Here is a 14,008-nt window from a genome sequence, read left to right on the forward strand (position 1 = left end):
GCAGCTCCATCATGCTGCCCACTGCGTACACATGGTTGCCACTGATAAGGGTGCCTCAGATTCACCCCCTCTGTTTTTCTACATGCATGACCACAGAGGATTCAGAACGCCTGTGCGTCTCTGGCTGCTCCACATCAGCTCAGATCGCGCACAAACTACACTCCTTACACGCTCCTGCCGCCGCTGCCTTGTTACTGAAGATAAACATGTGGGTGATCTATCATTTTAGCAAAGTCTTGCAGCCGAATTTGTCTCATTTTTGCCTCGACATTTCTGTCTGTCTTGTCTGTCTGTCTCACCCCTCCCTCCTTTTTTTCTTTTTTTGCTCCTGCGTGAAATCAAAGAAAAATCTACAAATGTGACCAAAAAAAAAAATCAAAGACACCCCCCCCCCCCCCCCCTTTTTTTTTTTTTTTTTTTTTGTCTGGAAACCATGCAGTGAAATGATATTGTCATAACGCATTTGAATATTTTAGCACACATTTGAAATCCACTATAGGGCTCAGGTTTTACTGGGATTAAACCTCAAGCATTAAGCCTCCTCCACATAAACTCGGGCATATGTGTTAAATGCAGTAGCATTTAAAAGGGACAGGCATACTGAAGTATCATACAGAACACAGTCTCTAACTCATCTTCGAGATGAGTTGCACTTTATCTCAGATGTGGGACATTTTGATGGAATATTCAAACAAAAGATAATTGCCCATTCTTTGATTTGGTGATGGTGGTGCTGCACTAATGTCACCTTAAATTCTCATAAAGGTGTCAGGTTCAGGTGTGGTTACTTTCAAGACCAAAGCTGTGATCCACGCATCCTCTTCAGGGTGGTAGTGTGGCTGGAGCCCATCGCAGCTGCAACAGGGCGAGAGGCAGGGTACGCCTTGGACAGGTCACCCGTCTGTTGCAGGGCTAACACATGGAGGCAGAAAACCATTTGCACTCACATCACATCTATTGGCAACTTCAAATTACTAGTTAACCTAACCCCACTACCTTCATCTCTATAGACTGAAGGAGAGAACCTGTGCAATATGCAAACTCCAAATAGAAAGGCCCCAGCCAGAGGGTGGATTTGAACCCATGCAGGACCTTCTTGCTGTGAGGCAACTGTGCTAACCACAGCTCCACCATGCCGCTTGCCATCATTCAGATAATCTTATGAAACCTTCCACTTATTGTTATGCTGTAAGCAAGCATTTACCCCCATTCAGATTCTTTTTCTTTCACCCGCTCTATGTTACTTGCTTCCAGCCTTCGCATGGGCTCACACAAGATGAGGGGTTAAGGATTTATAAGACAGGAAGTAAGTAAAATAATAATTTATATTGAATATACCTTTATTGTGAAATTCCACAGAGCTTTGCAGTACCAAGCCTCTAAAAAGTGTTCAAATGAATCAAACTTCGTGCAAATATGAGGTAGAGGTAGCATCTGCTCCTCCCTCACAGCAAGCTGTAGCATGCTGCATATATGTTTCGGTGCAGCTCTTATAGGTGTGAGACCCAGTGCAGGATGCTAAAGAAAGCCTCCCTGAGCTCATGTTGTGCCAGTAAGAGAACAGCCTGAATGCTGCTGCTGCTGCTGCTGCTGGAAGGAAGGCTTTACTCAGCAGCAGGCTCAATGGCATATACAATGCAAGTTGTGAGTCATAAATTATGAGTCCTAATTATCAATAGCAGTGTGGCAGGAAGCTCTTGTTTAGTCATGCCCCTACATTTAAACTCCGCAGAGAGAGCTGCACGGAAGAAGTGTTAGCAATGCAGCTCGAGCCATTTGGAAGGTGGAGCATCCGTCAGATTCTCACAATTGCTGCCGGTGGAGTTGTGCAGCGTTGTGCTGTGGCTGCTGCATGGCAAAACAAGGTCATATTACCGCCAGACCCCCCTTCCCTCTCCAACCCTCACCTAAAGTTACAGAAGTGCTGACACAACACCAGGACACATTATAGGCCTATACCTTGAATATCCCGAGCCTTTGATGAGCCTGTTTCCACGGGGACAAACATGACATTTGCTTCAAAAGACCACAGGAGAGCCTTTTTTGTTGTTGTTGTAATTTCTATGGAGAACTTGATTTTCTATAACGAATGGCAAAGAAAAGATAAGAGTTAGGATAATCTCTTATGTAACACCACTTCTATTAGTTTTACAGCTCCAATCGAGGAGGCTGAGGATAGTTATTACCAAATGGAGCAAGGGAACATAAAAAAGTCTATATTTTTAAATATAGTGCGAACCAGTCGTGCTGTCTGGAAAATAATTTCAGGGATTTTTTTTGTGGAAAACAGTAATTTCTTTTAATGAAGGCATCATTAATCAGATTTCGGTTTCACCACATCCTTGCTGCAGAATGCTTTAAAGTGTATCAGTACAATTTTGGTGCAGCATTTCTGATTTTGATCATTCAAGGTCACGTTGCTGCATGTTGCATCTGCTGGATTTCTACATGTAAGGGAGGCTTATTACGTGGGGTTTTTTTGTGCTTGAATAAAAGATTATATCACTCCACTACCACCAAGTCCTGTACACTTGCTTATTTTTAGGGTGATCATCCGGTGGGATCATCTCAATCTGTCGCCACTGTGAGCAGACAAGTTTTTTTTTCCATGTCCTCCACAAGATTACTCTAAAAACTGGAAAAGAATACAGTTATAGTGTCCTTAATCCACAATTTTCAAACAAAACCCACAGCAAATCCTGGCTCTGTTCCTTTATTGTAGTGTGTTTAAAATCCAGTGCAATATGCATAGGCTCAAATGCTCCCACAGACTCGGATGCTTTAGTGACAGAGACATATGGGTGTGTACACTGAGGGCCCCATCCAGCATCAGTCAGTCAGGCTGCAGCTCGCTAACCTGCTTGCACCAAGCAAGATGTCAAGGACGTCGACTGCTGAGCAGATGTTCTGCTGCATGTCTGTTTATGGTGTTTTTAAAAGCTCTGTAGGTCACAATCATTTCAGACTGTTTCTAAGAATAATTCACACTTTTGGCCATTAGTGGTCAGCAGTGTTTTACACAACAGAATAGCCCTGCTTTTCAACTTTTATTTTTAGTTGCTGGTTTATTTTTGGACCAGCTCTTTATCCTCTCGAGGATACTTGAGGGTGCATGGGAGTTTGCCCAACCAGTCTACATGTGTTTTGTGGACTTGGAGAAGGCATTCGACCGTGTCCCTCGGGGTGTCCTGTGGGAGGTGTTGCGGGAGTATGGGGTGTCTGGCCCATTGCTACGGGCCATTCGATCCCTATACAACCGTTGCAAGAGCTTGGTTCGCATTGCCGGCAATAAGTTGGACTCGTTCCTGGTGGGTGATGGGCTCCGCCAGGGCTGCCCTTTGTCTCCGGTTCTGTTCATAATTTTTATGGACAGGATTTCTAGGCACAGCCAAGTGGCGGAGGGCTTTCGCTTTGGTGGCCTCAGAATCTCATCTCTGATTTTTGCGGATGATGTGGTTCTGTTGGCTTCATCGGGTGAGGGCCTCCAGCTCGCACTGGAACGGTTCGCAGCCGAGTGTGAAGCAGCGGGAATGAGGATCAGCACCTCCAAATCTGAGGCCATGGTTCTCAGCCGGAAAAGGGTGGAGTGCCCACTCCGGGTCGGGGATGAGTTCCTGCCCCAAGTGGAGGAGTTCAAGTATCTCGGGGTCTTGTTCGCGAGTGATGGGAGAAGGGAGCCTGAGATCGACAGACGGATTGGGGCTGCAGCTGCAGTAATGCGGACGCTGCACCGGTCCGTCGTGGTGAAGAGGGAGCTGAGTGTAAAAGCAAAGCTCTCAATTTACCGGTCGATCTACGTCCCTACCCTCACCTATGGCCACGAGCTGTGGGTAGTGACCGAAAGAATGAGATCGCGGATACAAGCGGCAGAAATGAGCTTCCTCCGAAGGGTGGCTGGCCTCTCCCTTAGAGATAGGGTGAGAAGTTCAGCCATCCGGGAGGGGCTCAGAGTAGAGCCGCTGCTGCTCCACATCGAAAGGAGCCAGCTGAGGTGGTTCGGGCATCTGACAAGGATGCCCCCTGGGCGCCTCCTGGGTGAGGTGTTCCAGGCATGTCCCACCGGGAGGAGGCCCTGGGGCAGACCCAGGACACGCTGGAGAGATTATATCTCTCGGCTGGCCTGGGAACGCCTTGGTATTCCCCCGGATAAGCTGGAGGAGGTGGCTGGGGAGAGGGAGGTCTGGGCCTCTTTGCTTAGGCTGCTGCCCCCGCGACCCGGCCTCGGATAAAGTGGATGAAGATGGATGGATGGATGGACGGATGGTTTATTTTTGTGTTTGTGCAAAAAAAAATGTGGCATTAATTTTTCAAAATATGAATCAGCTCTCACTATGAGTTTTACAAGTTCAGAGTATTGATTAGCTTGTAGTTCACTTTCCCTTTCATATGTCTGACGAAACAGTCATTATCAATAGATGGTGTGTTGCATTACCTCATAGTGCTCCTACTACAGGATGGGCCATTTATATGGATACACCGTAATAACATGGGAATGGTTGGTGATATTAAAGTCCTGTTTGTGGCACATTAGTATATGTGAGGGGGCAAACTCCTCAAGATTGGTGGTGACCATGGTGGCCATTTAGAAGTCGGCCATCTTGGATACAACTTTTGTTTCTTCAATAGGAAGAGGGCCACGTGACACATCAAACTTATTGGTAATGTCACAAGAAAAACAATGGTGTGCTTGGTTTCAACGTAACTTTATTCTTTCATGAGTTATTTACAAGTTTCTGACCACTTATAAAATGTGTTCAATGTGCTGCCCATTGTGTTGGATTGTCAATGCAACCCTCTTCTCCCACTCTTCACACACTGATAGCAACACCGCAGGAGAAATGCCAGCACAGGCATCCAGTATCCGTAGTTTCAGGTGCTGCACATCTCGTATCTTCACACCATAGACAATTGCCTTCAGATGACCCCAAAGATAAAAGTCTAAGGGGGTCAGATCGGGAGACCTTGGGGACCATTCAACTGGCCCACGACGACCAATCCACTTTCCAGGAAACTGTTCATCTAGGAATGCTCGGACCTGGCACCCATAATGTGGTGGTGCAGATTCTTGCTGGAAAAACTCAGGGAACGTGCCAGCTTCAGTGCATAAAGAGGGAAACACATCATCATGTAGCAATTTCAAATATCCAGTGGCCTTGAGGTTTCCATTGATGAAGAATGGACCCACTATCGTTGTACCCCATATATCACACCAAACCATCACTTTTGTTGTTCCAACAGTCTTGGAGGGATCCATCCAATGTGGGTTAGTGTCAGACCAATAGCGGTGGTTTTGTTTGTTAACTTCACCATTCACATAAAAGTTTGCCTCATCACTGAACAAAATCTTCTGTATGAACTGAGGGTCCTGTTCCAATTTTTGTTTTGCCCATTCTGCAAATTCTGTGCGCTGATCTGGGTCATCCTCGTTGAGATGCTGCAGTAGCTGGAGTTTGTAAGGGTGCCATTTGTGAGTAGCTAATATCTGCCGAAGGGATGTTCAACTAATGCCACTCTCAGTGACATGCGGCGAGTGCAACGCTGTGGGCTCTTGCTGAATGAAGCTAGGACAGCCACTGATGTTTCTTCATTAGTGACAGTTTTCTTGCGTCCACATTTTGGCAACACTGAACCAGTTTCACAAAACTGAGCAAGCAGTTTGCTAACTGTAGCATGGGAGACGGGTGGTTTCGTAGGGTGTCTTGCATTGAAATCTGCTGCAATGATCCGGTTACTGTGTTCACCAGATATCAACACAATTTCGATCGGCTCCTCACGTGTTAACCTCTTCGACATGTCAATGGCTGTGAACAAAGAGAAACTTGTAAATAACTCATGAAAGAATAAAGTTACGTTGAAACCAAGCACACCATTGTTTTTCTTGTGACATTACCAATAAGTTTGATGTGTCACATGGCCCTCTTCCTATTGAAAAAACAAAAGTTGTATCCAAGATGGCCGACTTCTAAATGGCCACCATGGTCACCACCAATCTTGAGGAGTTTGCCCCCTCACATATACTAATGTGCCACAAACAGGATTTTAATATCACCAACCATTCCCATTTTATTATGGTGTATCCATATAAATGGCCCATCCTGTAGTTTTAATAATAATGATGATCCATCTGGGACAGAAACAGAAAACATGTATACATATACAAATTTCTGTCATATGATAGACAAAATGACTTTTTGACATGCGTGAGTCAGTCTGGAAGAATTGCCTTTAGCTCAGTGTCTTCTTACTGTTTCACTTACATTTCAAGCACAAATGCCTCAAATTAGCCTGTCAAATGTCAAATATTCAGTCTGTGGGACTTTTTTTGATGGGATAAAGCAGGGAATCTGGGAAATAATAGTACACTATACTTTGATATTTGTTCTAGAGCAAGGAATTATATCAGATGTTATATATAGATTGACACCTGGTGATTGTGGAGGCTCTTTCAGTACAGTGAACTAATTTTCATGTTGAAGAATCTAGTTTGAGATAATTTGAGCTTTGTGGCACGGTACCATATCCTGCTGGAAGCATCCATCAAAAGAAGAGAACACTGTGGTCACAAAGGGATGGACATGGTCAGCAAGAATATTCAGTCGGGTTGTGGTGTTTGGACAATGCTCAGCTGGTAGTAAGAGGCCCAGAGTGTGCAAAGAAAATATCCACCAGTCCATTACAACATCACCATCCTGAACTGTTGAGCACAGATCAATGCTTTCATGTTTATGCCAAATTCTCACCCTGAAATCATGACTCATGACTCAAGACTCAGAGAATGTCCCATTTTGGTGAGCCTGTGTGAATTGTGACCTCATTTCCTGTTCTAGCTGACAGGAATTACACCCAGTGTGGATTTCTGCTGCTCTAGTCCAATTAGTTCATCGGTTTAATGTGTTGTACAGTCAGAGATGCTCTTCTGCTTGGCTGTAACAAGTGGGTTTTTTGAGTCACTGTTCCATAGACTTAACCAGTCCAGACTAATCAACCAGACATTTTCACCCAGACAGCTGGATATTTTCTCTTTTCCAGGCCATTCTCTATAAACTCTAAAGATGGTTATATGGGAAAATCCCAGTAGTTCAACATTTTCTAAAATACTCCTACCGGCCTGTCTGCAACTGTTTCACCTTCAGACTAACTTAAATCACTTTTCTTTCCCATTCTGAAGCTCAGCTTGAACTTCAATGTTGACCATATCTGCACCTTCAAAATGCATCAAGTTGCCATGACACTAATTAAGAGAAAGAATAAAAGGTGGAGGATGGCTGCGAAGTGGCCTGCAGATGTGCTGCAACTGTATAAGCATGTATAAGGATAATTAGCTTAATTAGTGTGCCATACCTGAAATTAACTAAGGGCATCAGCTGAGCTCTCAGCTCATGTGGGCTGGCATTGAGATCAGCTGATCTACTGTGCTGAGCTTGACTTTGTGGACTGTGTGAATTAACATGTGGGCCATTTGGATTTAGTGCGAGGCAAAGAAATAATCCTTAAGTAAGCCTTGTAGTGTCTCAGAAAAATCTCATATAACTTTTATAACCCAGAGAAAAAATAAAGTGAATTATTTTCGAACAATTTTTTTTTCAGTTTTTTGCCCGACGCAGACACACTGCAGCATTTCACAGAAATTATTGTATCAATGAGAACAATTAAAAGTAGGCGTAAATGCTAAACATAACCTTTAAAAACAGGATCCAAAAACAATTTGATATCTTTGTGTCCTTTGTCTCTGTTTGTCTATGAAGCAGCAGATGTGACTGACAAATCCATTGTGTTGGCAGGAGGGCTTAGGGCCTCAAAGTCACTTTGATTCTCTGCAGTGCTCCTCAGATGAGAATCACTTGTCATGTTCAGTGGTCATCAGTAGAGTCTGTGAACAGCCCGCCCAAATTGTGTATCTGTGGGGAAAATACGGCAGTAGCGAAGCGCCACGCTTTGCTTTTCTCAGCGCACCGAATCACAGCACTATCCTTCACATGTGTCTTTCAGCTTAGCTCAGAAGGTTAAATAATTTAATTTTAACGTTTTTTTCAGTCTTGATTTGCAGTGAGTCTATATAACTACCCGCACGCAGCATCTCCACACCCATCAAAAGCCCTGCACTCAGCTTTTTGATGACAGTTATATTAAAACACATTTAGCTAAGTGTAGTTGCCATGGTTTTGCATGTTTGTAAAGGTGTACAGTGCTTCCAGAAATAGCTCCTCTTAATGAAAACACACCCAGCTATTATCATTATAAAGCAAAAGACCAGGGTGTGGAAGAAAAGCAGAAATTTGAAGTTCAACCTAAAATCAATAAGCCTCTAAACATCTGTGTTTTTTCTCCTGTGCATCGCACTATTTTCCAGCTCATTTGTGAAATCTATAAATACCACAGTGCAAAAAGAGCTGTAGATGCAGCGCTGTCTAATTCTACACTCTTGATCTGTGCAGCATCACGGTGCCATTTAGCCTCTCTGAATGTGATCAGCTTCACTGTGGGCGAGGCTCAGTTGATGAAGGAGTTCAAGCTGTTGTGGCCAACGGCGGGAATCTCTGCACGTGAGCAAAACACAATGAACACAAAGAACTCGCCTACTGCTTTTGACTTTTCTCATAACTTTTGTAAAGTTAATCCCATTTGCAACCAGCAGACAAACTTTACAGTGCTACAAGCTGAACAGTGCAGTCTGTTCCCAGTGTTTAATACTGCTATGGTTTATTCCTTTTTTTACAGAAGAATTTAAACTATTACCCATCACTAGCTGAAACAATTCAGTGAACTTTTTGTTTTTAAAAAAGTACTGTAAGCACAGATGTGTAGAAGTATTCAAGTATATGCAAAATATGGAGTTATTCAGTATTTATTCTAAAGACATCTCTCTACCACACAACTTTTCATTTAATTTTCTTGAAAAACCTCAGTGAGAAAACAAAAACTCAGCTAAATCTTTTGTTCCTTGAGGATCAGGCTACAAGACATCATTCACATCACATTCAGCATCATCTTGACAAATGTGGCCTGGAGTGTAAAGCAGATAATGTACGTTCACTTTGACACACTCAGTAAAGTTACTGGATGAAAGGGGTCAGTGGCTTCAGAGAATTGGTTCAAGAATCTGTTACTGTTCTGCACAACAGTTAAAATAAGCTTTATATCCTCACAGGTGATTTTAGAGCTTTAGTCAACTTCTGCCTTTTTCTAATGACAACGATCATACAAATGCAATGAAGGCACAGCTGATTTGATTGATTTTCAAGATTTTACATCTGCAAACCTTTAACAACACTGGGGCTATCTTGTATTTTCCTTATCCTGATCACATGATTCATATGTGAAATCAATATCACAAAAGGTAACCTGTTATTCTGTCCTTCTTATATCATAAATGGTACATTTCAATGTGTGGTTAAACAAATCCATAAAAATTAACATGGAAAATTCCTTCAGTAAATTGTACTGTACTTTTACACATTATGTTTTTTGTTTTGTTTTGCTTTTACAGGGGAAGCAGATGTAAAATAAGAAGCTATTTTATTTTAAGTTTGTAATTTCAGTTTCATAACCTGATCTATAATTCAGCTCTTCTATTGGCTGAGATATTGAAATTTTATACAGAGATCATTTGTAATTTCTAATGAATGACATTAGAAAACTGCAGCTTTAGAGAAAGTGCAGATAAATAATGCATCCCTCCATTTTCCTCCACTTATCCAGTTCAGGGTTGCAGTTGGGTTGGAGCCTTTCCTGGCTGTCATGGATAGAGCGGCAGGGTACGCCCTGGGCAGGTCACTGATCTAATGCAGAGAGACCGACAACCAGTTTACATCTACGGTATATTTTTGAATCACCAGTTGATCTAAGCTGCATGTCTCTGGATTGTGGGGAAAAAACTGGAGCAGCTGTAGGAAACCCACACAGAAATGCCCCTGGCTTCTTGCTGTGTGGTAACTAATCATGCTATAAAGGGCACAAATAAACAGTTATCAGGATATCCATAAAGGTCACAATGAGCTGAAGCATTAAGATTATATAGAGATAATTTAATTTAAGTGAATAGTTACATAATGCCGCAGAAGGACGCTGAATCCCTCCTTAACGAACCCATTTGCCTCCTTCAATCTGACATGATGTGAAACTTTAACCTCCCAAACATTTGTTCCTTTTCCTGCCTTTTCTATCTGGTCATTGTGTCTGGGACTTTGAGCTGCACCTTAAAGTCCCACCGACTCTTCTGGCTGCAGCTTTTTAATGAAAGCTCCATCCGAATGTGTGTCAGCTGCAATCAGAAAAATGTTACATTTAAAATGAAAGATCAAAAGCAGCGCAAGCTACACAGCCTCAGGAATCTCGCAGTTTTAAAAAGCACAATGCAGCTTAAATGTACTTACATTATACAGTTAGAACAGGAACAATATGCAGCAGAAATATTTGGAAGAGAAAAAGACACACACACACACACACACACACACACACACACACACACACACACACACACACACACACACACACACTAATGATGGCTGCATGGAGGGGGATGGCAGGCTTTATGGGAATCTTTAAAGAGCAGGTTTCTGACTCTCACAGAAGGTTACTTAGAGATTAGAATATCCATCAAAGAAAGTGTGACAGTTATGACCAATATAAAGCCAGAGATAGTCTACATTAGCATTTCTTTAAATCCCTTAAGATGTGGAGTGCCTTCATCTATCCAACATATGTATCATTTGTTTTCAGTGTGAAAAGCATGAGAAACAGCAGTATGTAAAAGTACTGGGCACTGAACTGCATATAAGGCATTTATATACACAATATAATAAGTGTATAAGGTCTAAAGTTTGGATATGGATGGCCATTATCTTGAGCAGGTTTATAATGATGCGTCTCTGCACGGCATAACAGCGCGTTACTGCCGTTGTGCAAGACAGCGACCTGGTATGTTCTTTCACTTCTGCCCTGATTTTTTTAAATGAAATAAACAGAAAGTATCTGCTGTGAATAACCTGCAGAACTCTCTCGCTGCAGAACACAGCTCGCTGTGTATTTCGCAGTAACTGACTGATGAATCCGGCAGTTTAGAGATGATACGCTGCAAGTGAAATATGTGACTGCTTTGGCAAAGAAGGGCAAATGTTTCGGTCATGAGCAAGTCTTTTAAAACACCTGAATAATCTCTCCATGGTTGGTCCAGTCGAAAGAGTCAGAAGATGCCCTACTTACCTTCGTCTCATGACTGCTAAGATTTCAGAAATAAATCACATGACTCTGAAGGGAACGTTTAAAATTGCAACTAAAACCAGGAAAAGAGATCACACCACGCTGAGAATTGCCACGTGGGCTTTTAATTTTGTAAGAGATTGATTTTAAGATTGTTACTGAATGGTTTTATAGCTTTTCCAAGCCAGAATCAAGACTATATTTTAAGCTGTGTTCAAGTTTAAATCTCTAGCAAGAAAAGTACAATTACAGCTATTTTACCATGTTTCCTGTATCTCTGTTTTTATTGTTTTCTAATATTAAGGCACATTGTAACACTGGTTTTAGAAGCTGCTATAAGGAAGCTGTTATTATATACAGTATTTACACTTGAGGGACTAAAGTGCCTCCATTTGACTAACCATTTAAGTCTTGTAAGAAAAAATAGAAATCATGGACAAAGTAGTAAACAGTAAAATACATTATAGAATAGAATAGAATAGAATAGAATTCAACTTTATTGTCATTGCACATGCACAGGTACAGGGCAACGAAATGCAGTTTGCATCCATCCAGAAGTGCTTTAGTGATATAGATATATTACAATATATATTAGCAATAATATAGATATGTGAGTATATTACAGAAATGGGTCTATTATGGTATGTTATAATGTACACGGTATGAAGTATGTTGTGAATATTCTATAACTATAAGTATGTACAGGCTGTAGTGAGTACAAGCTATGTACAGGATATGAACAGGATATAAATATGAAAAACTATACAGAATATGAAATAAATAACTTTACAGAAATCTGAGATATACAGCTATACAGAAATGGGAACTATGCAAGTTGTAAACAGTTGTAGGATTAAAGATTATCGAATGTACAGAATGATTATTTACACAGAGCTATACAGTAGTGCAGTTAAGATGTACTGCATGCAGATTAATGCGGATCAACCATTATTAAAGGTTATAGTGCATGGCACATTGACTAAGGGGACTAACTAAAAAGATGTGATGTTTCTTGTGCTTTATTTCTGTTGCATTGAATCTAGTGGAGTTGTAGCTGAGAGATGCAGACAACAGTCAATAACAAAAGGCTTATTGTAGTTCAGAATTTTGTCTCTTATTCACAAAGGCCAAGGTTGGTCAATTTGGCCTCACAGATGAAGAGTCTTTACAGAATTTTCGCTGTACTACAAATAAAATATAAAAACCCTGAGGCTTCAGAGTATAATCAAAATGTTTAAACTCCAGAATGTGTTTATCAGGCGTTTATCCATTCAGCAGCAGCAGTTTCTGTTTTTCATGATATACTGCAAAATGTCAAAACTCACAGGAAGGAGCGCAAAGCACGAACTAGAGAAAGAAATTTGCTCCTTTAATTCACTGTAGGTTTTACCTGCTGATATGCTTTAATATCCTGCGCTTATTTCAACCCCTTAAATAGCTTAGTTGGTGTTAGACCTGCCTATCAAGCTTGCACGAAGAGGGCTTGCGGGTTTGAGACTGGAAAGACTGGGTGGATATTAAATCCAACTGCAGTGCATTATTCATAGCTTGGAAGATATATAATCACTGTGCAAATGATGCACGATGGCTCAAGCAAACAGCCACCGCCTTGTACAACAGCTACATAGCACAGATGCAGGTGCCAATGAGCAACACCTGTAATATGACTCACTGTCACACTGTGATGCTCTGGCTAATTTGGCTCTTTAATTAGTTGAAGCATGGCACATATTTTTTGCATTTCACTCAGAAAAATGAAGTCTTCACATTTTTTCTCAAAAAGGAAGATGACAAACCTGGATATTTCTTTGTAAAACAATCAAAATGTACAGTTTTGTCTGAGCTGCAACAAAAGGGCAGCCACGAAGAGCTTGTCAACAGAGGAACCATTGCCTAGCAACACTACCAACAGTGAAAGCAGGGCAGCATGGTCTGATGGAGCATGAGTATTCAAAGAGGGCAACAAGTTCATCTGTAATATGTTGCCTTTTTATGTCTTTTTTTTCTTTCTTTCTTTTTCTTGTAGTGGGTGAACTACACGGTTGTATTCAGTGGGCTAAACCTTAACTGCATCAGAAGAGTTTCACATCATGTGACTGTGAAATTGTGGAAATGCAAAATATAATATATGCATACCTAATTATAGACCTTATGTCTACATACATGCTGTTGATCTTTGGATGAGTGAGATGTATTGGCAGATTATTATTTCTGGTTTCACACTGCCATCTACTGCTTTTTCCAGGAATCCAAGAAGCTGATATTTGTCAAAACAATTATAGGAAATACAACTCTATAAAAATCATATTAATAGAATCTTTATAGGACACTTTGATGTCGGGAATATAAAACAATTTATAGAGGACGCTGCAATCTTTTGAAATTGAAATAAAGATAAAAAAGCACAAGGTTCTTTCTTAATAAATGTTGCATCATCAGTGATTTTTGTTATATTTGTTTTGGTGAGGATTCCTTTGGGGGGGGGGGGGGGGGGGGGGGGATCCTCTGCCTTTATGCCCTTGTCGTGTTGATTAATTATTGCCGAAGACCTCAGCGGGGTCTTACAGGCAACTGTTTTCAGATAGATAGATAGATAGATAGATAGATAGATAGATAGATAGATAGATAGATAGATAGATAGATAGATAGATAGATAGATAGATAGATAGATAGATAGATAGATAGATAGATAGATAGATAGATAGATAGAACGTTTTCTCAGACTGTTTGCAGATCACTACTGCATGCATAGAAATCTCATTCTAACTGTCAAGCATGGTGGTGGAGCGATCATGATTTGGGCTTGTTT

This window comes from Rhamphochromis sp. 'chilingali' (genome assembly GCF_963969265.1).
Source record: "Rhamphochromis sp. 'chilingali' genome assembly, chromosome: 8".
NCBI lineage: Eukaryota > Metazoa > Chordata > Actinopteri > Cichliformes > Cichlidae > Rhamphochromis > Rhamphochromis sp. 'chilingali'.